This window comes from Mobula hypostoma, chromosome 10, assembly GCF_963921235.1.
Source record: "Mobula hypostoma chromosome 10, sMobHyp1.1, whole genome shotgun sequence".
NCBI lineage: Eukaryota > Metazoa > Chordata > Chondrichthyes > Myliobatiformes > Myliobatidae > Mobula > Mobula hypostoma.
The window spans coordinates 36,615,935-36,639,487 of record NC_086106.1 but is presented as its reverse complement, the minus strand read 5'-3'; the positions used below and the strand labels follow the sequence as shown (position 1 = coordinate 36,639,487).

The window sequence follows — 23,553 nt, the reverse complement described above, 5'->3', positions numbered from 1 at the left end:
GTAAAGAAGAAAAAGGAAAAGTATCTGAAGTTTTGGAAGTTAGGATCAAACAAAACACATGATGGGTATAAAGAAGCCAGAAAAGAACTAAAGAAGGGAATTAGGAAAGCCAGAAGGGGCCATGAAAAGTTCTTGGCAAGCTGGATTAAGGTGAATCTCAATGCTTTCTATACATACATCAAGAGCAAGAGGATAACTATGGAGAGAGTCGGACTGCTCAAGGGTAAACAGGGGAATGTTTGCTTGGATACGGAGAATGTGAGTGAGGTACTTAGTGAGTACCTTGCTTCAGTATTTACCAGAAGAGTATATGGAGGACCAGGAGATCAGTGCTGAGTGTATAAATATATTAGGGCATTTAGTAGTGAAGGATGAGAAAGCATTGGGCCTTCTAATGAGTAGTAAGCTCGACAAGACCCCAGGGCCTGATGGGATTTACACCCGGTTATTGATGGAGGCAAGAGATGAGATTGCTGGGCCCTTGACCAGTATCTTTGTGTCCTCTTTAGTCACAGGCAAGGTCCCAGAGAATTGGCAAGTGGCTAATATTGTATCTCTATTTAATAAGTGTGTGGTGCGTGGCCAAGTGGTTAGGGCATTGGACTAGCGATCTGAAGGTCGTGGGTTCGAGCCTCGCCAGGGCAGTGTGTGTGTCCTTGAGCAAGGTACTTAACCACACAATGCTCCAGTCTACCCAGCTGAGAATGGGTGCCAGCAAAAATGCAGGGGATTAACCTCGTGATTGACCGCTGGGGGGGGGGTGCAGGGGGGAGTCTCGTACTCTCAGTCACTTCATGCTAGCCTGATGGGCACAAGGCTTGTGACAGACTTTAATCTATTTAACAAGAGAAAATCCTGGTGAGTCTTGCATCAGTTGTAGGAAAATTCTTGAGTGTAGGATATATGAGTATTTGGAAACTCATGGTGTAATTTGGAAGAGCCAGTGTGACTTTGTCCATGACAGGCCATGTCTTACTAATTTGAGTTTCTTGACCAGAGAGTTTGATGAGGATAGGGCATGGATTTCAGTAAGGCATTTCACAAAATCCCTCATGGGAAGTTAATCCAGAAAATTAAAATGCATGGGATTTGCGGCAAATTGGCAGTTTGGATCCAGAACTGGCTTGTGCATAGAAGACAGGATAGAGGTTGAAAGGACTTATTCGATCTGGAGGTCTATAATTAGTGGAGTTTCGCAGGGATCTCTGCTGGGACCTCTGCCATTTGTGATGTATATAAATGACCCGGATGAAAATGTAGACAGGTGGCTTACTAAGTTTGCAGATTGGTGGAGTTGTGGATAGTGTAGCAGACTGGCGAAAAGTACAGTGCAGAATAGATCAGTTGTTGATATGAACTGAGAAATGGCAGACAGGGTTTAACCTATATAAATGTGAGATGTTGCACTTTGTAGAACAAATTAACAGTGTTGCTGAGCAGAGGGATTTTGGGATCCAAGGTCATAGCTCTTGAATGTGGCTGCACGGGTCAATGTGGATGAGAAGGCTTTTGGAATGCTTGCTTTTATGAGTCAAGGCACTGAGTTCAAAAATCAGGAGGTTATGCTACAACTTTAAGAAACTCCGCTTCGGCCAATTTGCAGTATTGCTTTCAGTTTTCTTCGCCCCACTGTAGGAAGGATGTTGAGGCTTTGGAGGGGGTGCTGAAGAGGTTTACCAGGATACTGCCTGTTATTACAAGATGCTGGATAAACTTGAATTGTTTTGTCCGGAGCATTGGAGGCTGAGGGGAGATCTGATAGAGGTTTATAAGATTATGAGAGGCATGATAGAGTAGACAGAGAGTATCTGTTTCCCAGAGTTGAAATGCCTAAAACCAGAGGGCTTGCACTGAAGATGAGAGGGAGTAGGTTCAAGGGGAATGTGAGGGGTCAGTTTTTACTCAGAGTCATGGATGCCTGGAATGTGCTGCCTGGTATGGTGATAGAGGCAAATACATTAGAGGCTTTTAAGAGGTGTTTGGATAGACGTGAATGTAAGGAAGATGAAGTGATATGGACATGGTGTAGGTAGGAGGGATTAATGGTTAGGTAGGTGTTTTTGATTTTTTTAGCCGGTTCGACACAACATTGTGGGCTGAATGGCCGTTCCTGTGCTGTATTGTTTTATGTTCTTAAATGGCCCCATGACAGCTTTGTGCTCCACTTATTTATTCCAATACCCTGTGTTCAAGGAATAAAATTAGACTATCACCTTGTATTGAACTTGGCAGTAAATTTGGACATGGTAAGTTTGCAAAGGGTTAATCCAACCTTACATAAGACTTCAAACAAATATCTGAGAATTGGTGTTTAAACTGAAAGTTCTGTACCATGAACTAGTCAAATAATAGGCTGAAATTGTCATTCTTGTATAATTATACCAACGTGCCAAATTCCTTTGCCACAACCTTAGAGCACGTCATATCCCACTGGTAGGACAAACCCATCAGAGGCATTGACAAAATTGTATATGGGCGGGAGGGAGTAGATTACCAGCAGCTGGCCTTCTGCCATTAGCTGATGAACTGGTGCTGCTCCACATTTGGAAGAAAGACTGGAAGTAGCGAGAGCATTGAATGTAATCTGGCTGAGGAATTTCAATTCCTTTTACCAAGATGAAACAGGTACTGTGGCAGATAGTTGAGTGAACCAACACATGAGGTAGAGTAGATTTACTTAACCTTACAGTATATATGTGTATCACTGTCTATTATGGAGGGGCCACTGTATAATATCATGTAGTGGCCCCTCCATTCCAAATGGTGCGGTGGGTCGTAAACTCAACCATCATGGGGCACTAGCCTGCCTACCATTGAAGACATCTTCAAAAAATGTGCTTCAAAAAGCTGCATTCCTCATTAAGAAGACCACCATCTAGGACATGCCCACTTTTCATTACTGCTTTTAAGGAGAAGGTACAGGAGCCTGACAATACAGACTCAACATTTTAGAAACAGCTCTCTCTCCTCTGCCCTTAGAGTTCTAAATGGTCTATGAAGCAGTAAACACATCCTCACTACTTTTGTTCTCTTTTCACACTATTTATTTATATATACCAGCCATCAGTTACCTAGCTGCAATAGTGCGCTAGCCAAGGAACAAAATAGAAGCCGCTGACATCAAGACCTGGAAACTACTAACAATACTTGGGGGATTCCATCCAATGTTGAGTGACTGCACACCTGCTGGAATAAAGGAGGATGGGAACTTGAAAGTATCAAGGTTCCCACATTCCTGAAAGAAACGCAAAATATCCATGACTATGTCAAGGAGATGGCCCCTGAGGACGACTTGCTAGGAGTATACCTCAGACAGCAGCCAGGAGAGATGGAAATGGAAGTGGATGAAGCAGAGCCAGAGGACCGGAGGCCATGGCAGGACCAGCCACTGCACAGGATGTATCATCACCAGGTATCGAAGTGGCTGACATAAGAAAGTCTTACCAATGGCTGGAAATGGCAGGACTTAGGGACGGCACAGAGGCACGGCTCATGGCTGCAGAAAAACAAGTGCTGAGCACAAGAGCAATAGAAGCAGGGATCTATCACAAGACCCAAAGTGCAGAGTGTGCAAGGAATCCACCGAAACCATCCAGTACATAGTATCAGGGTGCCAGATGCAGGCAGGGACAGCATAGACTGAACGGCACAACTAAGTTGCAGGGATTGTGTACAGGAACATCTGCACTGAGTATGGATTGGACACTCCCAAATCCAAATGGGAAACACCCAAGAACGTAATGGAGAATGACAAAGCTAAGATCCTGTGGGACTTCCAAATACACACTGATAAGCAGGTACTGGCCGACCAACCACACATGGTAATACTGGACAAGGAACAGGAGAAAAACAGTAACATTTAAGATGTGACAATCCTGAATGACAGTAACATCAGGACAAAAGAATATGAAAGGCTGGAGAAATACCAGAGCTCAAAAGAGCAGATGGAAAGGTTGTGGAATGTTAAAGCCAGTGTAATCCTGGTGGTGATAGGAGCACTTGGAGCTGTGACACCTGGACTGGGAGAATGGCTCCAATAAATCCTGGGAACAACATCTGAGATCTTGGTCCAGAAGAGCGCACTACAAAGAACAGCAAGGATACTGTGCCAACCCCTTAAGCTCCCAGTCCTCTGGTAGAGGACCTGAGTTTGAGAGAAAAATACACACATACACCACCCATAAGGGTGAGAAAAAAATATATTTCTTATTGTAATTAATGCAGTCTTTTAGGTTTGCATGACTCTGCTGCCACTAAACCACGAATTTCATGACATACGTCAGAGATGGGAAACCTGATTCTGATATTGCGTCCCATTACCGGTTGTCCATCACTGGTTACAGACTGACAATCAGGAAAAACACTCGTTCACCACTACCCTCTGCCTTCTGTCTTAAAGCCAATTCTAATTCCTGTTTGCCAATCTGTCTTGGATACCTGGGCTTAATCTTCTGGATCAGCTGACCATGCAGGACTGTGGCAATGTAAATTTTTGAGGAGAGCAGCTTTCGTAGTCTGGTCTTTGTCCTGGATGTACAGCAACAGAGTGTGGAATCAAGGAGAACTGCAGTAATAGGAGACCTTGTCGTTAGTGGGACAGATTGAAAACTCCGTGGTCATGAATGAGAATTTAGGATGTTTTGTTGCTTAACTCCCAAGCGTTTTAGAACATTCCCAGGGTGGAGGGGCAGAATGAGTAGCCAGAGCGTAGACAAAAGGATGAGATCTTGCAGAGTGAATATAAGGGGTTGGGTAGAAGGTGAAAAAACACAGAACCCTAAGGATTGTAATCCCTGGATTACTCCCAGTGCCACATAGTGATGAAGACAGGAATATATGGCTGATTAGCTGATACAGGAGGGAGGCAATCAAGTTCTTGGACTTCTGAGAATCTCTTTTGAGGCAGAGATAACCTAGACAAGAGGGATAGGTTGCATCTGAACAGAAGGGGAACTACTAGTGTAGATTTAAACAATAGCATAGCTGCTGATGCGATGCTGTTACAGCTCCAGATGTCAGAGTTCAGAGTTCATTTCTGGTGCCATCTGCAAGGAGTTTGTACATTTTCCATGTGACCACAATGGGTTCTTCTGGGTTCCCATTTCTTCACACAGTCCAAAGAAGATGCACCGGTTAGTAGCTAAATTGGTCATTGTAAATTGTGCTGTGATTAGGCAAGAGTTAAATAGGTAGGTAGCTGGATGGCTCGGTTTGTTGGGTTGGAAGGTCTCTTCTACACTGCATCTCTAAATAAATAAGTCCGGTATGGGCCATGGCACAAGGTAGTGTTGTGGCAGATAAGAATGTTGAAGCAAATAAAGAAGTGAAAGCCAACAATAGGTGGGGACAGGACAGGAAAAGAAAATGATGCGATAGGCTCAACTGCATTTACTTTAATGGCAGAAGCCTGACAGGTAAGGCAGGAAAATTCGGGGGATGTACTGGAATGTTATAGCTATAATGAAAGGATGGTAGAAGGAACAGGAGGAATTGGAATTAGTTTCATATTGTCACACATATTTCTGTATAGTGAAAAGCTTGTCTTGCACATTACATACAGATAAATTCATTACAAACTGCGTTGAGATAGTGTAAGGTAAAAACCATAACAGAATGAAGAACAGGAAAAGAAGATGATGTGATAGGCTCAGCTGCATTTACTGTAATGGGAGGATCCTAACAGGTAAGTGTAACTGCTACACAGACTGACAGTGCAATGTTCTCGGGTACAGATGCTGCAGGTATAATAAAAATGAAGGAAGAGAGGAGTGGAAGATTACAGTGGCAGTATTGAGAGAGGATTCCTCTTGTGGGAATGTCCACTGAGGTGAAATAGGTAGAACTTATAAATAAAAAAGATCCCTTTTGGATTGTACTATAGGCCTCCAAATAGCCAATGGGAATTGGAGAAGCAAATACGTAGAGATATTGCAAATGGATTTAGGAATACTGAGTTTGTATTAGCAGGTAATTTTAATTTAGAACATAGAGCACTACAGCACAGTATAGGTCCATAGGCCCATGATGTTGTGCAGAGCTGAAGATCAATCAAACCCTTCCCTCCTAAAATAACACTTCATTTTGTATCATCCATATGCCTTTCTAAGAGTTTCTTAAATGTCCCTAATATATCTGCATGTCCCATTCACCCAGCATTCTCTGTATTTAAAAAAAAACTTCCATTTGTACCAGATTATACTTTCTTCTGATCACCTTAAAATTATGTGTCCCCATATTAGCCACTTCAGCCCTGGGAAAAAGTCTGGCTATCCACTTGAACTATGCCTCTTATCTTGTATACCATTATCAAGTTACTGCTCATCTTCCTTTGTTCCAAAGAGGAAAACCCTAGCATGCATAACCGATCCCCATAAGACATGCCCTCTAATCCAGGCAGCATCCTGATAAATCTCTTCTGCACCATCTCTAAAGCTTCCACATCCTTCCTATAATGAGGCAACCAGAACTGGAATTTCCTGATATTAACCACCATAGGTGATTAAATGGGGCAAAATTAGTCAGATGTACAGGAAGGATTTCCCAATCAGTATGAGTATGGCCTCCCTGAGATTTTTTTCTGCCAGCATACTTAGCAAATCTATAGAATAGTACCTGTAGGCAGGATCAATGGACAACAAACTGTTGAAATGCAAATATAAATATATAATAAGCATGAAATAACAAGATAAGAGTCCTTAGAGTGAGACCATCAGTTGTGAGAATACCAGAAACAGAAAGAGTGTTCAAGGGTCTGACGGTTCAGAGGCAGTAACAGTGTTTGAACTGGTGGTGCAATTCCTGAGGCACTTGTAGCTTCTACAAGATGGCACCAGTGAACAACATGATCAACGGCGATGTCCTGCAGAGTTTCACAAAACTACTTCTCTTATTTCTTCTTTCAAATATGATTCTACTAACAAGCTTTACATGATCCAAACTTGTGATTTACATTTTGGTGGTGTGTTTTGGGGCTGATTGAGTGGTCTGTCTCCAAGGAAGTTCGATGAGGATTGGAGCGGAGTATGCGGCCTGGTAGCCTGGAAACGGGGCACGAACGCATGATCAATTCTATAGCTTCTCTCTGATTGAGGCACTGAGCAAAACTGTAGTCGTCGAGAACAAGAGTGGAGGACGGGCAGTTGCTCAGCACCATCTGCCTGCGTTTGCCTTGGGATCCACGTTGTCTGTACTGATCGGCAAGGCCGTGGACTCATTTTTAGGGGACTTTAAGATTCAAGTTGTATGTGTTCCTGGATTCTGGTTATCCTGTTTTACTGTTTTTGAGTGGTTTGATTAGGGTGATCAATGCTTCGGTGAAGAATAGCTCTGGCTTGTGGTGAGATGAGGAATTGAACTAAAATGAATTCAACTGGTTTGGTATTTTACATGTTCTTTGCTCGCCTGTTGCTGTTTGTGCAGGACTAATCTCAGGTTGTCTTCTGTGTACAAATTTTGATAATGAATATACTTGGAATCTTTAAATCAATTCTCCCTTCATTCTCCTATGCCTTAGGGAATAAAAGCCTAACCTATTCAACCTTTTCTACCTTTTCTTATAACTCAGATCCTTAAGTCCTGAAGTCCTGGCAACATCCTCAAATCTCAAATCTCTTACTAGCTCTTCCTTCAGTTAATCCTGACGAAGGGTCTCGGCCTGAAACGACGACTGTACCTCTTCCTAGAGATGCTGCTTGGCCTGCTGCGTTCACCAGTAACTTTGTGTGTTGCTTGACTTTCCAGCATCTGCAGAATTCCTCGTGTTCATATGTCAATTATTTGGATGACAGAATTGATGACTTTGTGGCCAGGTTTGCAGGTGATATGATGATAGGTGGAGGGACAGGTAGTTTTGAGGAGGTAGAGAGGCTGTAAAAGGACTTAGACAGATTAGGAGAATGGTCAAAGAAGTGGCAGATGGAATACAATTTATGGTCATGGATTTTGGTAGAAGAAATAAAAGGGTAACTTCTAAAAGTTGAGAAAATTCAAAAATCACATGCGCAAAGGCATTTGAGAGTCCTTGTGCAAAATTCTCTTTAGAAATGGAGTGATGTCTATGGAATAGCATGATATGGCCACTGCTAGGGATTCCCCAGGATATGCCTGGAGCTAGCGCTGGGCATGACAGTGAGCAAACTGCTGAATAGGCAGGCAGGCACCAGGAAACCTGGAAAAGATTTCAGATTTGGTAGAAGAAATAAAAGCGTAGACTACTTCCTAAATTAAGAGAAAATACAAAAATCTGAGGTGTAGAGAGACTTGGGAGTCCTCATGCAGGATTCCCTAAAGGTTAATTTGCCAGTTGATTCTGTGATGAGGAAGGTAAATGCCATGCTAGCATTCATTTCAAGAGGACTAGAATGTAAAAACAATTATGTAATGTTGAGGCTGTATAGTCATAGTCATACTTTATTGATCCCGAGGGAAACTGGTTTTCGTTACAGTTGCACCAACCAAGAATAGAGTATAAATAAAGGCCACACTTGCAGTATTGTGAGCAGCTTCGGCCCCCTTATTTAAGAAAGGATGTGTTGACACGGGAGAGGGTTCAAAGGAAGTTCATATAAATTATTACAGGATTGAATGCCTTATTCTATGGGTAGTGTTTGATGGTTGTGTGCCTGTACTAACTGGAATTCAGAAGAACGAGCTGTGTGGGGGGGGGGCAGGGAAGGATTCTCATTGAAACCTATTGAATGTTGAAAGTACTTGATAGAGTAGTTGTGCAGAGGATGTTTACTATGGTAGGAGAGTCTAAGACCAGAGGCTACAGCCTCAGAAGGGGCCTCCTTTTAGAATGGTGATGATGAGGAATCTCCTTTGCCAGAGAGTGGTGAATCTGTGGAATTCATTGCCACAGATAGTTGTGGAGGCCGAGCTTTTATGTATATTTAAGGCAGAGGTTGATAGATTCTTGATTAGTCAGGGCATGAAGGGATACAGGGAGAAGGCAGGAGACTGGGGTTGAGGGAAATGGATCAGCCATGATGAAATGGTGGAGCAGACTCAATGGGCCAGATGGCCTAATTCTGCTCCTATTTTTTATGCTATAAATCCTTGCACTCCTTTACCAACAGTCCTATGCAAGTACTTTTCACAAAAAGGACTCCAGCAGTTCAAGGTGATTCAATAATTACTGTCCTTGCTGATGATACCCAGCTCCCAAAACTGAATAAAAATAAGCATGATTATTTAATTGAACCTTAAAGTGACTCCATTCCTGCAGATGTAGAACCATAGAAACTACAGCATAGAAACAGGCCTTTTGGCCCTTCCTGGCTGTGCCGAACCATTTTCTGCCTAGTCCCACTGACTTGCACATGGACCATATCCCTCCATACGCCTCCCATCCATGTATCTGTCCAATTTATTCTTAAATGTTAAAAAAGAACCCGCATTTACCACCTCATCTGGCAGCTTATGTCTCAATATCCTCTGAAAACATCCAAACAACAGTCTAGTTTTGATGAGTAATAAGAGATAGGAAATCAATGCAAATTTTAAGATTTTGTGTTTTTAAAAGAAGGGTTATATTAGTTTTTAAATGGACTCCAGGCAATTGACATACAATTGTCATATGATACTTGCAGTTAATGAAACAACACAGGCTCCATCAATCTGCTGTTACTGATGCTTTATTGGTCATCAGGGCAAAACAATTGCAACCTTCAGACTAAACTCTTATTTTGGCTGAATTGGCACTTTTATCGCACAACCTTGTTGGTTTGATTGATTAACTTGCTCAGGAGCTTGCAGGTTTTTCATATTCATAGAGTTACTTAAGGCAACAATGGCATGGTGGGAATTTGTGATATCTCAATTCATTTTTGTTGAAATTCCTGCATATTTGATTGGTCAAGTGAATTCTGCATAAATTTGTCTGTTGATTGTATTCAGTTCCATAATTTCTCCCTGAATTGTGCTGAAGGAGTAAGAAAGTTTAAAAAAACATGGTTACAAGGTGACAGTTTTTAAATCTGTTTTATATTTAAATAACTATAAAACTGTGATATGTGATTCTAATTTCACTGTTTCCACTGTGATATGTGATTCTTTGAGTTTGAGGAAGGATATGATTGTCTTGGATTACTGCAAAGATTTACAAAATTAATTTCTGGTGAAAAAGATGTTTCTTCAAGTAACAATTGAGCAGAATGGCTCTAAATTCAATAGTGTTAGGAAGATGTGACGATTCAATGAAGCAGGATTCTAACGTGTCTTGATGCTGCGATATTTGCCTTTGTATAGGGTCCAAAACCAGGGGATTCAACATAGATTGACAATTACTTCAGACTAAGCTGAGGAGGACTGTTTTCTCTGTGGACATTTTAGAATTCTGTATTCCAGGGAGCTAATGTGAATTCTAGCCTGAAAAAGGTTGTTAGACCTTGGTGGGCAAAATAAGAAGAAGCGGTGGTTCCCCATGTGCTTCATCACTCGTTAGCTGCATGACTGCCCAGCACTCCCTTCTCCTATCCCACCCATATCCTTGAGCTCCCTGGAGCCATTATACTGCAGATACTGGAATGGAGAACAAAAGTAAACTATTATGAAGATATATAAAATGGTCCAGCTTGTCCGTGTCAACCAAGTTACCGAACTCAGCTAGTCCCATTTTCTTGTGTTTGACCCATGTCCTTCTGAAACCTTCCATATCCATGTAACTGGCTAAATGTTGTTTAAACATTGTAATTTTATGTGTCTCTACCACTTACTCTGTTAACCTGTTCCATATAACCACCACACTGTCTAGAAGGAGTTGTCCCTCAAAACTCACACCTTATTTCTTTCCTTTAGGGTTTAGACTCCATTACTCTAAGTAAAGGACTGTGACCATTCTACATACCTCAGCCTGTCATGATTTCAAATTCTCCATGATGTTACTACTCAGCTTCTTCCATTCCAGGAATGAAAGCCCCAGCAGTTTCTCCTTGGAACTCAAGCCCACCAGTCCCAGTAACATCCTTGTGAAGCTTTTCTGCACTTTTTCCGGTTTCATCCTTCTGAATAGCTAGGACACCAGACCAGAACTTCAGAGATAACTCCAAGTATAGTGTTGCCAACATCTGGTACTGTTCTGCCATGATCTCCCAAATCTTGTACTCAATGCCATGACCCATAAAGGCAAGCATGCCCAAACTTCCTTCATTGCCATGTATAATTGTACAATCACTTCCAGATTACAGAAACGTAGAAAACCTACAGCCCTTCAACCTACAATGCTGTGCCGAACATGTACTTACTTTAGAAATTACCTAGGGTTACCCAGAGTCCTCTATTTTTCTAAGCTCCATGTACCTATCCAGGAGCCTCTTAAAAGACCCTATTGCAGCGGTCCCCAACCACCGGGCTGCGGACTGGTACCGGGCCACGAGGAAACGATATGATTTGGCGATATGAGTCAGCTGCACCTTTCCTCATTCCGTCACGCCCACTGTTGAGCCATTACACGCGCGTCATCCATGTCAGCGCGGGAAGGAGATCAACTCCTCGAGCTTGCAAATGACCGCGGGCTGAAAAGTATGTTTGACGTAATATCTCTGCCGGCATTCTGGATCAAAGTCAAGGCTAAATATCCTGATATAGCCACGGAAGCACCAAAAATGTTGCTTCCATTTCCAACATATCTCTGCGATGAATGTAACAAAAACCAAATTGCAGAATAGACTGGACATAAGGAACCCCGTTTGAGTATCGCTGTCTCCCATCACCCCTTGATAGAACCGTCTTGTTGCAGGAAAACAAGCCCAGGGCTCCCACTGATTCAGCGATATTGGAGCGTTGCAATGATTTTATATGTTCATACGGGGAAAATATGCGCTGTGTGTTTAATATCCAAACGTAACTTAAAATGTTATGATGCTATTGACTTATATAACCATGTAACAATTACAGCACGGAAACAGGCCATCTCTGCCCTCCTAGTCCGTGCTGAACACTACTCTCACCTCGTCCCACTGACCTGCACTCAGCCCATAACCCTCCATTCCTTTCCTGTCCATATACCTATCCAATTTAACTTTAAATGATAATATCGAACCTGCTTCTGCCACTTCACTTCTACTGTAAGTTCGTTCAACACTTACTTCAATCTCCCCTGTCCTCCCCTGATAATTGACATATCGCTATATTTATGCGAGGAAAATATGCGCTGTGTGTTTAATATTAAATTTGTTAGATAAACCCTCTAGAAACAAAATTGAGTGTATTAGCCACTTCTCACCTATATTCCGGTTGTGATTAACACCACCCCACCCCACCCTGAACAGAATCGCCAAAAACGATTTGTAGAAAAATAATCGGCACGTGCACGCATGCGCAAGTCACACATGCGCACTGGTTCCTGTGCAAGGCTTCATGGTCATTGTAGTCTTTCTCTGGGTAAACACAACGTATTTGACTGCTACTCTTGTCCGTTGGTAACCATACACCCCGCCCCCCACACCCCCCGGTCAGCCGGTCCGCAAGAATATTGTGAATATGAAACCTGTCCGCAGTGCAAAAAAGGTTGGGGACCCCTGCCCTATTGTATCCATCTCCACCACAGTCGCTGGCAGCCCATTCCACGCGCTCACCATTCTCTGCGTAAAGTAACTTGCCCCTGACATCCCCTTTGTACCTACTTCCAAGCACTTGAAAATTGTGCCCTCTCGCGTTAGCCATTTCAGCCCTGGAAAAAAGTCTTTGACTATCCATACGATCAATGCCTCTCATCATCTTATACATCTCTATCAGGTTACCTCTCATCCCCATCGCTCCAAGGAGAAAAGGCCAAGCTCACTCAGCGTATTCTCGTAAGGCATGCTCCCCAATCCAGGCAACATCCTTGTAAATCTCCTCTGCACCCTTTCTTTTTTTTGTAATTTATTTTTTATTGAAGTTCATCATCAAACAAACATTTCCATAAGATGTAATTCAGATACTGTACATATATATCATATAGTCATATTTGTCACAAATCTCCACATGATATTTATCTGAGGTATACACTTATAGAAAGGAGAGGAAAGAAAGAACAATCTAAAGAAGAAAACTATGTACAGAGTAGGGAGTGATCTTTTTATTAACAACATATTCATTGACTTGTGAGAGTAAAATCAGGCCTTTGAGGTGTTATGTAATTAAACCATTTTTCCCAGTATGAATCAAAATGTTCCAACTTATGATTAGCAGAAGCTGTTATCTTCTCCATTTTGTAAATGTCCATTGTAATTTCCATCCATACATTTAAAGTTGGGCTCTCCTGTGATAACTATTTCCTGGTAAGGGTCTTTTTAACCAGCCACCAGCAGTACATTCATTAAATATTGATCTCTTTTCAACCATTCTTGAGGTATATACTCAAAATATATGGTCTTACTTTCTAAGGGTATTTCACATTTAAAGATGTCTAGTAGGGCATTGTGTATCCACTCCAATAGTGGTTGATAACAGGGCATTCCCAGAAAATATAATGGTTTTCATTTTGATTTCCACAATTTCTTCAGCAAACAGGGAGGTTACTATCATAATGGGATTTCTGAGAGGGTGTAATAAAATATCTTACAAATTTTTAGATTCAAACTCCCTCCATTTCTATGAACTGGTAAACTTCCATTGATACCTCCATATTATTGTCCATTCTTCCTCAGATATTATTATCCCTCCTTCCTTCTCCCATTTTGTTTTAATGTATGAAGTCAAATGTGTCTAAGATTTGACAAACCCTTATACACACTTGAAATGATTCTACTACTGTTGTCTGAATTATATGCTTTTCTAAATAGCTCTATCAAACGTACTTGCCTTGGTTACATTTTTAACCATCCTATTAACATACTGTTGCATCTGTAAATACCGATAAAAGTCTTGTTTTTCTAATAAGTGTTTCTCTTTGAGCATTTCAAAACTAAACAATGTTCCTTCTTTCATTATATTGCAAATAGCTGTTATTCCTTTAGCTGTCCAGTCCTTAGATCTAGCATTCAGTTTATTCGGCGTAAAATCCAAGTCATATGCACACCATTTAAGAATTGCAATGTTTCTCTCTAGTTTATATTCTTTTATAAGAGTTTTCCATATTTTGAGAGTCCATTTCACCTATGGGTTATCAGTATTATTTATGTAACTTTGTAGGTTGTTGTCAGCCAAAATTGCCTGTATGGGGATGGAAAGTATCCTCTCCTCAATGTTTTTCCATTGAGCGTCGTATGATGGGTTGCATCAGCATATCACAGCTCTCAACTGTGCTGCAAAATAGTAATCTCTAAGAGAAGGTAGGCCCCATTTCCTCCCCCCACCCCTTTTCCTTGGCTATTGCAAAGTTTTGAGACGAACTCTAGGCCTTCTACCTTGCCATATACATCTTGATAGCATCTTTTTCCATTCATTGAATTGATTTTGGTTAAACTCTATTGGTAGGGTCTGAAAGAGATAAAGTAGTCTGGGCAGTATATTCATTTTAATAGATTCAATCCTTGAACTGAGACCAAGAAAACACTATACAGGCACTATATGACAATCCTACCGCTCGGATTAAAATCAATGGATATTTATCTAATAGTTTTACCCTAGAAAGGGGTACAAGATGGGGTTATCCATGGTCACCGCTATTCTTCGCATTATATGTGGAACCATTTGCTCAATACATCAGACAAGATGAAGATATCAGGGGAATTACTATTAAAGGGACAGAACATAAAATGGCCTGTTATGCAGATGACATTTTGATCTATCTAGAGCAACCAATGTACTCGTTACCTAAATTGATGCAATCCTTTGAACAATATGGCCACTTATCAGGATACAAGATCAATATAGATAAAACCCAATTACTTTCATAGAACTACAGCCCACCAAGAGAAATTGAAAGTAGATATCCTTGGGCATGGCAAACAGAGTCCGTCAAATATTTGGGCATCATTATGCCAAAAGATTTGGCAAAATTATCAGAGTGCAATTATCAGCCGAAAAAAATTAAGGAAGGTATAACAAGATGGAATTTTCTATAGTTTCCACGTCCTTCCTGTAGTGACATGACCAGAAATGAGCACAGTACTCCAAGTGGGGTCTGACCAGGGTCCTAGACAGCTGTAACATTACCTCTCCACTCTTGAACTCATTCCCATGGTTGATGAAGGCCAATGCACCGTATACCTTCTTAACCACACAGTCAACCTGCGTAGCAGCTTTGAGCGTCCTATGGACTCAGATCCCAAGATCCCTCTGATCCTCCAACTGCCACGAGCCTTACCATTATTACTATATTCTACAATCATATTTCACCCACCAAAATGAACCACCTCATACTGCTATTGTGATTCCCGTCTCCCCTTCCCCCACCAATACTCTGCAATCCCGTCTCCTTCCGATCCCATCGTTGGCTCCTGGGTCCTCAGAGGCTCCATCTTCCTATCACCCCAACCCTCCCCTCTCCATTGACACCCCCAGCCTCCCCCCTCCCCCCTCTGATCCCAGCTCTCATCCGTGCTGGGTCTTTACCATCCCCTCCGACCTTCAACTGTCGGAGGCAGAGCGCTCTGTCCTCAGTAAGGGCCTCACCTTTGTCCCCCTTCGCCCACACCTCAGCGAGTTCCGTGTTCACCACGATGCGGAACTCTTCTTCCGCCGTCTCCGTCTCCGAGCCTACTTCTTCGGCAAGGACTCTTCCACCCCCACCAATGACCCCTTCTCCCGTCTTCAACCCTCCTCCTCTTCATGGACACCCCGCTCTGGTCTTCTGCCTGCTCTGGATCTCTATATCGCTAACTGCCGACGGGACATCAACCGTCTCGACTTCACCGCACCTTGTTCCCATTCCAACCTCACTCCTTCGGAACGCTCTGCTCTCCACTCCCTCCGCACTAATCCTAACCTTATTATTAAACCCGCCGATAAGGGGGGTGCTGTTGTGGTCTGGCCTACTGACCTCTACCTTGCTGAGGCACAGCGACAACTCACGGATACCTCCTCTTATTTATCCCTCGATCGTGACCCCACTAAGGAGCACCAGGCCATTGTCTCCCACACCATCACCAACTTTATCCGCTCAGGGGATCTCCCATCCACTGCTACCAACCTTATAGTTCCCACACCCCGCACTTCCCGTTTCTACCTCCTACCCACGATCCACAAACCTGCCTGTCCTGGCCGACCTATTGTCTCAGCTTGCTCCTGCCCCACCGAACTCGTTTCCGCATACCTCGACATGGTTTTATCCCCCCTTGTTCAATCCCTTCCTACCTATGTTCGTGACACTTCTCACGCTCTTAAACTTTTGGATGATTTTAAGTTCCCTGGCCCCCACCGCTTTATTTTCACCATGGATGTCCAGTCCCTATATACTTCCATCCCCCATCAGGAAGGTCTCAAAGCTCTCCGCTTCTTTTTGGATTCCAGACCTAATCAGTTCCCCTCTACCACTCTGCTTCGTCTAGCGGAATTAGTCCTTACTCTTAATAATTTCTCCTTTGGCTCCTCCCACTTCCTCCAAACTAAAGGTGTAGCTATGGGCACCCGTATGGGTCCTAGCTATGCCTGCCTTTTTGTTGGCTTTGTGGAACAATCTATGTTCCGTGCCCATTCTGGTATCTGCCCCCACTTTTCCTTCGCTATATCGACGACTACATTGGCGCTGCTTCCTGCACGCATGCTGAGCTCGTTGACTTTATTAACTTTGCCTCCAACTTTCACCCTGCCCTCAAGTTTACCTGGTCCATTTCCGACACCTCCCTCCCCTTTCTAGATCTTTCTGTCTCTGTCTCTGGAGACAGCTTATCCACTGATATCTACTATAAGCCTACTGACTCTCACAGCTATCTGAACTATTCCTCTTCTCACCCTGTATCTTGCAAAAATGCCATCCCCTTCTTGCAATTCCTCTGTCTCCTCTGCATCTGCTCTCAGGATGAGGCTTTTCATTCCAGGACGAGGGAGATGTCCTCCTTTTTTAAAGAAAGGGGCTTCCCTTCCTCCACTATCAACTCTGCTCTCAAACGCATCTCCCCCATTTCACATACATCTGCTCTCACTCCATCCTCCCGCCACCCCACTAGGAATAGGGTTCACCTGGTCCTCACCTACCACCCCACCAGCCTCCGGGTCCAACATATTATTCTCCGTAATTTCCGCCACCTCCAACAGGATCCCACCACTAAGCACATCTTTCCCTCTGCCCCCCCCCCCCGCTTTCTGCAGGGATCGCTCCCTACGTGACTCCCTTGTCCATTTGTCCCCCCCATCCCTCCCCACTGATCTCCCTCCTGGCACTTATCCGTGTAAGCGGAACAAGTGCTACACATGTCCTTACACTTCCTCCCTCACCACCATTCAGGGCCCCAGACAGTCCTTCCAGGTGAGGCAACACTTTACCTGTGATTCGGCTGGGGTGATACACTGTGTCCGGTGCTCCTGGTGTGGCCTTCTATATATTGGCGAGACCCAACGCAGACTGGGAGACCTCTTTGCTGAACACCTACGCTCTGTCTGCCAGAGAAAGCAGGATCTCCCAGTGGCCACACATTTTAATTCCACATCCCATTCCCATTCTTAAATGTCTATCCACGGCCTCCTCTACTGTAAAGATGAAGCCACACTCAGGTTGGAGGAACAACACCTTATATTCCGTCTGGGTAGCCTCCAACCTGATGGCATGAACATCGACTTCTTTAACTTCTGCTAATGCCCCACCTCCCCCTCGTACCCCATCTGTTATTTATTTTTATACACACATTCTTTCTCTCACTCTCCTTTTTCTCCCTCTGTCCCTCTGACTATACCCCTTGCTCATCCTCTGGGTTCCCCCCCCACTTGTCTTTCTCCCCGGACCTCCTGTCCCATGATCCTCTCATATCCCTTTTGCCAAATCACCTGTCCAGCTCTTGGCTCCATCCCTCCCCCTCCTGTCTTCTCCTATCATTTTGGATCACCCCCTCCCCCTCCCACTTTCAAATCTCTTACTAACTCTTCCTTCAGTTAGTCCTGACGAAGGGTCTCAGCCTGAAACATCGTCTGTACCTCTTCCTAGAGATGCTGCCTGGCCTGCTGCGTTCACCAGCAACTTTGATGTGTGTTGCTTGAGTTTCCAGCATCTGCAGAATTCCTGTTGTTCCACCTCACATTTATCTGGGTTGAACTCTATCTGCCATTTCTCAGCCCAGTTTTATATCCTATCGATTTCCCTCTGTAACCTCTGACAGCCCACCAGACTCTCCACAGCATCCCCAACCTTCATCCTCATCCAGGTCATTTATAAAAACCGCGAAGAGAAGGGGTCCCAGAACAGATCCCTGAGGCACACCAATCGTCAAAACCTCCATGCAGAATATGACCCGTCTACAACCACTCTTTGCCTTCCGTGGGTAAGCTAATTCTGGATCCACAAATCAAGGTTCCCTTGGACTCCATGCCTCTTAATTTCTCAATAAGCCTTGCACGGGGTACCTTATCAAATGCCTTGCTGAAATCTGTATACACTACATCAGCGGTCCTCAACCACCGGGCTGCAGACCGGTACCGGGCCGCAAAGCATGTGCTACCGGGCCGCGAGGAAACGATATGAGTCAGCTGTACCTTTCCTCATTCCCTGTCACGTACTGTTGAACTTGAACATAGGGTTGCCAACTGTCCCATATTTGCCAGGACATCCCGTATATTGGGCTAAATTGGTTTGTCCCATATTTCCCCCGCTAAGGTACCATTAATTTATATGGGAAAAATTTTTGAGCGTTCCCAGACCCAAAAAATAACCTACCAAATTATACCAAATAACACATAAAACTGAAAATAAATAACACTAACATAGAGTAAAAGCAGGAATGATATGATAAATACACAGCCTATATAAAGTAGAAATTATGTATGTATAGTCGGAAAGATGAAGGCAAAACCGATTTGTGGGGGGAATAGTTGGCACGTACGCGCATGCGCACACAGGTGCCCGCGCAAGGCTTCATGGTCATGGTAGTCTTTCCGCTCTGTCCGCCAGAGAAAGCAGGATCTCCCAGTGGCCACACATTTTAATTCCACATCCCATTCCCATTCTGATATGTCTATCCACGGCCTCCTCTATTGTAAAGATGAAGCCACACTCAGGTTGGAGGAACAACACCTTATATTCCACCTGGGTAGCGTACAACCTGATGGCATGAACATTGACTTCTCAAACTTCCGCTAATGCACTACCTCCCCATTGTACCCCATCCGTTATTTATTTATTTATATACACACAGTCTTTTTTTCTCTCTCTCCTTTTTCTCCCTCTGTGCCGCTCACTATACCCCTTGCCCATCCTCTGGGCTTTTCCCCCTCCTCCCCCTTTTCTTTCTCCCTGGGCCTCCTGTTCCCATGATCCTCTCATATCCCTTTTGCCAAACAACTTTCCAGCTCTTGGGTCCATCCCTCCCCCCCCCCACCCCCCATCTTCTCCTATCATTTTGGATCTCCCCCTCCCCCTCCCGCTTTCAAATCTCTTACTAGCTCTTCCTTCAGTTAGTCCTGACGAAGGGTCTCGGCCCGAAACGTCGACTGTACCTCTTCCTATAGATGCTGCTTGGCCTGCTGCATTCACCAGCAACTTTGATGTATGTTGCTTGAAATTCCAGCATCTGCAGATTTCCTCGTGTTTCCGGGATTTGACTGCTACTTTTGTCCCTTATTTGGAAGTGAGAAAGTTGGCAACCCTAACTGTAAAAGACATGTGGATGTGAGTTTAACCCCACTTGAACACCTACCCTGGTCGGCTGGACCGCAAGAGTATTGTCAATATTAAACCGGTCCGCAGTGCAAAAATGGTTGGGGACCGCTGCACTACATCTACTGCTCTACCTTCAACAATGTGTTTAGTCACATCCTCATTAAAAAATTAATCAGGCTTGTAAAGCATGACCTGTTGACAAGCCATGCTGACTATTCCTAATCATATTATGCCTCTCCAAATGTTTAAAATCCTGCACCTCAGGATCTTCTCCATCACCTTACCAACCACTGAAGTAAAACTCACTGGCCTATAATTTCCTGGGCTATCCCTACTCCCTTTTTTGAATAAGGGAACAACATCTGCAACCTTCCAATTATCCAGAACCTCTCCTGTCCCCATTTATGATGCAGAGATCATTGCCAGAGGTTCAGCGATGGTTCCTGTATCCTACCATCCTTTCCATCTCCTTGGAACATACCTGTGCAGACCACACAAATATCCCCTGAACATTTGTTACATTTCTGCCGTACATTTCTCTGAGAACATCTGTTCCCAATTTATGCTTCCAAGTTCCTGCCTGATAGCTTCATATTTCCCCTTACTCCAATTAAACACTTTTCTAACTTGTCTGTTCCTATCCCTCTGCAAGGCTATGGTAAAGGAGATAGAATTGTGATCACTGTTTCCAAAATGCTCTCCCTCTGAGAGACCTGACATCTGACCAGGTTCATTTCCCAATACCAGATCAACTACAGCCTCTCCTTTTGTAGGCTTATCCACATATTGTGTCAGGAAACCTTCCTGAACACACCCAACAAACGCCACCCCACCTAAACCCCTTGCTCTTGGGAGATGCCAGTCAATATTGGGGAAGTTAAAATCTCCCACCACGACAACCCTGTTTTTATTCCATCTTTCCAGAATCTGTCTCCCTATCTTCTCGATGTCCCTGTAACTGTTGGGTGGTCTATATATAAAAAAAAAACACCCAGTAGAGTTATTGACTCCTTCCTGTTTCTAACTTCCACCCACAGAGACTCAGTAGACAATCCCTCCATAACTTCCTCCTTTTCTGCAGCCGTGACACTATCTTTGGTCAGCAGTGCCACACCCCCACCACTTTTCCCTCCCTCCCTGTCCTTTCTGAACCATCTAAAGCCTGGCATTTGAAGTAATCATTCCTGCCCCTGAGCCATTCAAGTATCTGTAATGGCCACAACATCATAGTTCCAAGTACTGATCCATGCTCTAAGCTTATCGGCTTTGTTCATAATACTCCTTGCATTAAAATAGACACATCTCAAGCCATCAGTCTGAGCACGACCCTTCTCTATCACCTGTCTAATCTCCCTCTCGCACTCTCTCCAAGCTTACTCTATTTGTGAGCCAACCGCCTCTTCCTCCGTCTTCAGTTTGGTTCCCACCCCTCAGCAATCCCAGTTTAAACTCTCCCCAGTAGCCTTAGCAATCCTGCCTGCCATGATATTGGTCCCCCTCGGATTCAAAAGCAATCCGTTCTTTTTGTACAGGTCACTCCTGCCCCAAAAAAGTTCCCAATTAAACAGAAATCTGAAGCCCTGCCCCCTGCTCCAATCCCTCACCCACGCATTTATCCTCCACCTCACTCTATCCTATACTTACTGTTGCGTGGCACAGGCAGTAATCCCGAGATAACTACCTTTGAGGTGCTGCTTCTCAACTTCCTTCCTAACTCCCTGTAGTCTGTTTTCGGGACCTCCTCCCTTTTCCCACCTATGTGTTGGTACCAATATGTACCACAACCTCTGGCTGTTCATCTTCCCACTTCAGGATATCATGGACGCGATCAGAAACATCCCGGACTCTGGCGTCTGGGAGGCAATCTACCATCCGAGTTTCATTCCTGCATGCACAGACTCACCTGTCTGACCCCCTAACTATAGAGTCCCCTATCACTGCTGACATCCTCTTCCTTTTCCTACCCTTCTGAGCCACAGGGCCAGACTCTGTGCCAGAGGTTCAGCCACTGTTACTTCCCCCAGGTAGGTCATTCCCCCACCCTCCCCCAACAGTGTGCAAACTTTCCTGACTGTTACCAACTTACCTGTCTCCCGAGGCCCCAGTGTGACTACATGCCTATAGCTCCTCTCTATCACCTCTCACTTTCCCTGACCAGACAAAGGGCATCAAGCTGCATCTGTAGTTGCCTAACCGGGTCCTTAAGGAGCTGCAGCTCGACGCACCTGGCACAGATGTTGCTGTCCGGGAGGCTGGGAGTGTCCCGGGCTTCTCACATCTGACACCCAGTGCAGAACACCAGCCTCACAGACATACTTCGCCTGGACCTGTTATTGTCGAAGCCCTGTTGAGCCAAACCCTTCTACTCTGACTCCCTCTACTCTGTTGCCCGCTCTGTAAAGCTGTCTTCTTTTTAAACCCTTCCCACCGGTCTAACTCACTGATGTCCACGCGCCTGCGCAGTCATTTCTTGATCAAACCACCAAAGAGAAAAAGATCTCCTTTTAAACACGCCCACTGGTCTAACTTGCTGACATCCATTTGAACTTATTGATTACTCTGTTCTACAATGTTCTCTAGACCCCTCTCAATTACTCCGCAAGTCCTCCTCTGTTTAACTTACCAAAATGCAATGACGCTGTACTTTTCCTAGTTAAATTCCATCTGCCATACATTGGACCATTTTCCCATTTGTTCTAGGTCGTGTAAATAACTCTCTCGCCTGCCCACTATACCAATAATTTTGGCATAATTTTTATACTTACTAGCCATGCCATTTACAGTATATTCTCATCCAAATTGATAATGTAGATAACAAATGAGTTAAATGCAGTACCAGTCCCTGCAATTCAGAAAAACAACCTTCTTTTACTCTTCTCTAACTCCTACCACCAAACCACAGAGGCTTTGCTGATCTGCTGAGTTCCTTCAGCTGTTTGTTTTAGTTTCCTATAGTCCCACACTGGTGAATGTATTCAACAAATATAGTACATATGCAGAGCCCTTTGGTAGGGGGAATTCCATACCTCAATTTAAAGAGATCTGCTTGTCTATGGCTTAATCCTAATGCTATACTCCCTGGTTCTAGATCCTACAACTGAAGAAATGACCTCCCAACATCTACACTTTCATTCCCTCTCAGAATTTGTGTTTCAATGGCATCAGAAGTCATTCTTAAAAGTGGTGAGTATAGTCTCTCCTCATCAAGCAGGCCTGTCATTCAAGGAATCAGCTTAGATGGAATCTAGATATCAGGTGAATTGACCAATGGCTCATATTTTTTAAACCTTCATTAATACGTTGTATTTTAAATTCAAGATGAACAAACAAACTCATCACTGATAAAATTGGTTGGATGGTGGGAAACAAGGTGATGATGAAATGGTCTTTCTTGAACTAGAGGTCTGTGACTAGTGGTATGGCTCCTGGGTGTGTTATATGTCATGAAATATATATCCATGATTTGGATGAGAATATGCAATGAGTGTTTGATTAGATTGTAGGCGATAATAAAATAGGTGGTATCATAGCCAATGAAGAGGAGTGTCAAGACTTGCAACAAAATCTTGTTTGGCTGGGTACGTTGACTGGGGCATGGGAAATGGGATTTAATTTAGATCAGGGCAAAGCATTATATTTTGGAAGGACAAATTACAGAAGGACTTTTACATTAAACGGAAGGGCCTTGGGTACTGCTGTAGAGCAAAGGGAGCTTGAAGTTCAGGTGCATAGTTCCCATATAAAGAGATGTAAAGAGATCGCAGACTGTTGACAGAAGCATAAAGTTGTTATAGTACGTGTTTTTAACTGTCCACATATTGACTGGGGCTCCCACACTATAAAAGGACGAGATGGAATAGGGTTTGTCAAATGTGTTCAGG

At 43.7% G+C, this 23,553-nt stretch overlaps 1 long non-coding RNA gene across 1 annotated transcript in view; it reads left to right on the top strand.

The window, feature by feature from the left end:
* The window catches only part of LOC134352837 (uncharacterized), a 36,196-nt gene that overhangs the window by 2,305 nt on the left and 10,338 nt on the right, over positions 1-23,553 (top strand). The window contains exon 2 of the long non-coding RNA XR_010019479.1: positions 22,761-22,855. This is a non-coding gene — a long non-coding RNA (uncharacterized LOC134352837). The remainder of the gene's footprint in view (positions 1-22,760; positions 22,856-23,553) is intronic.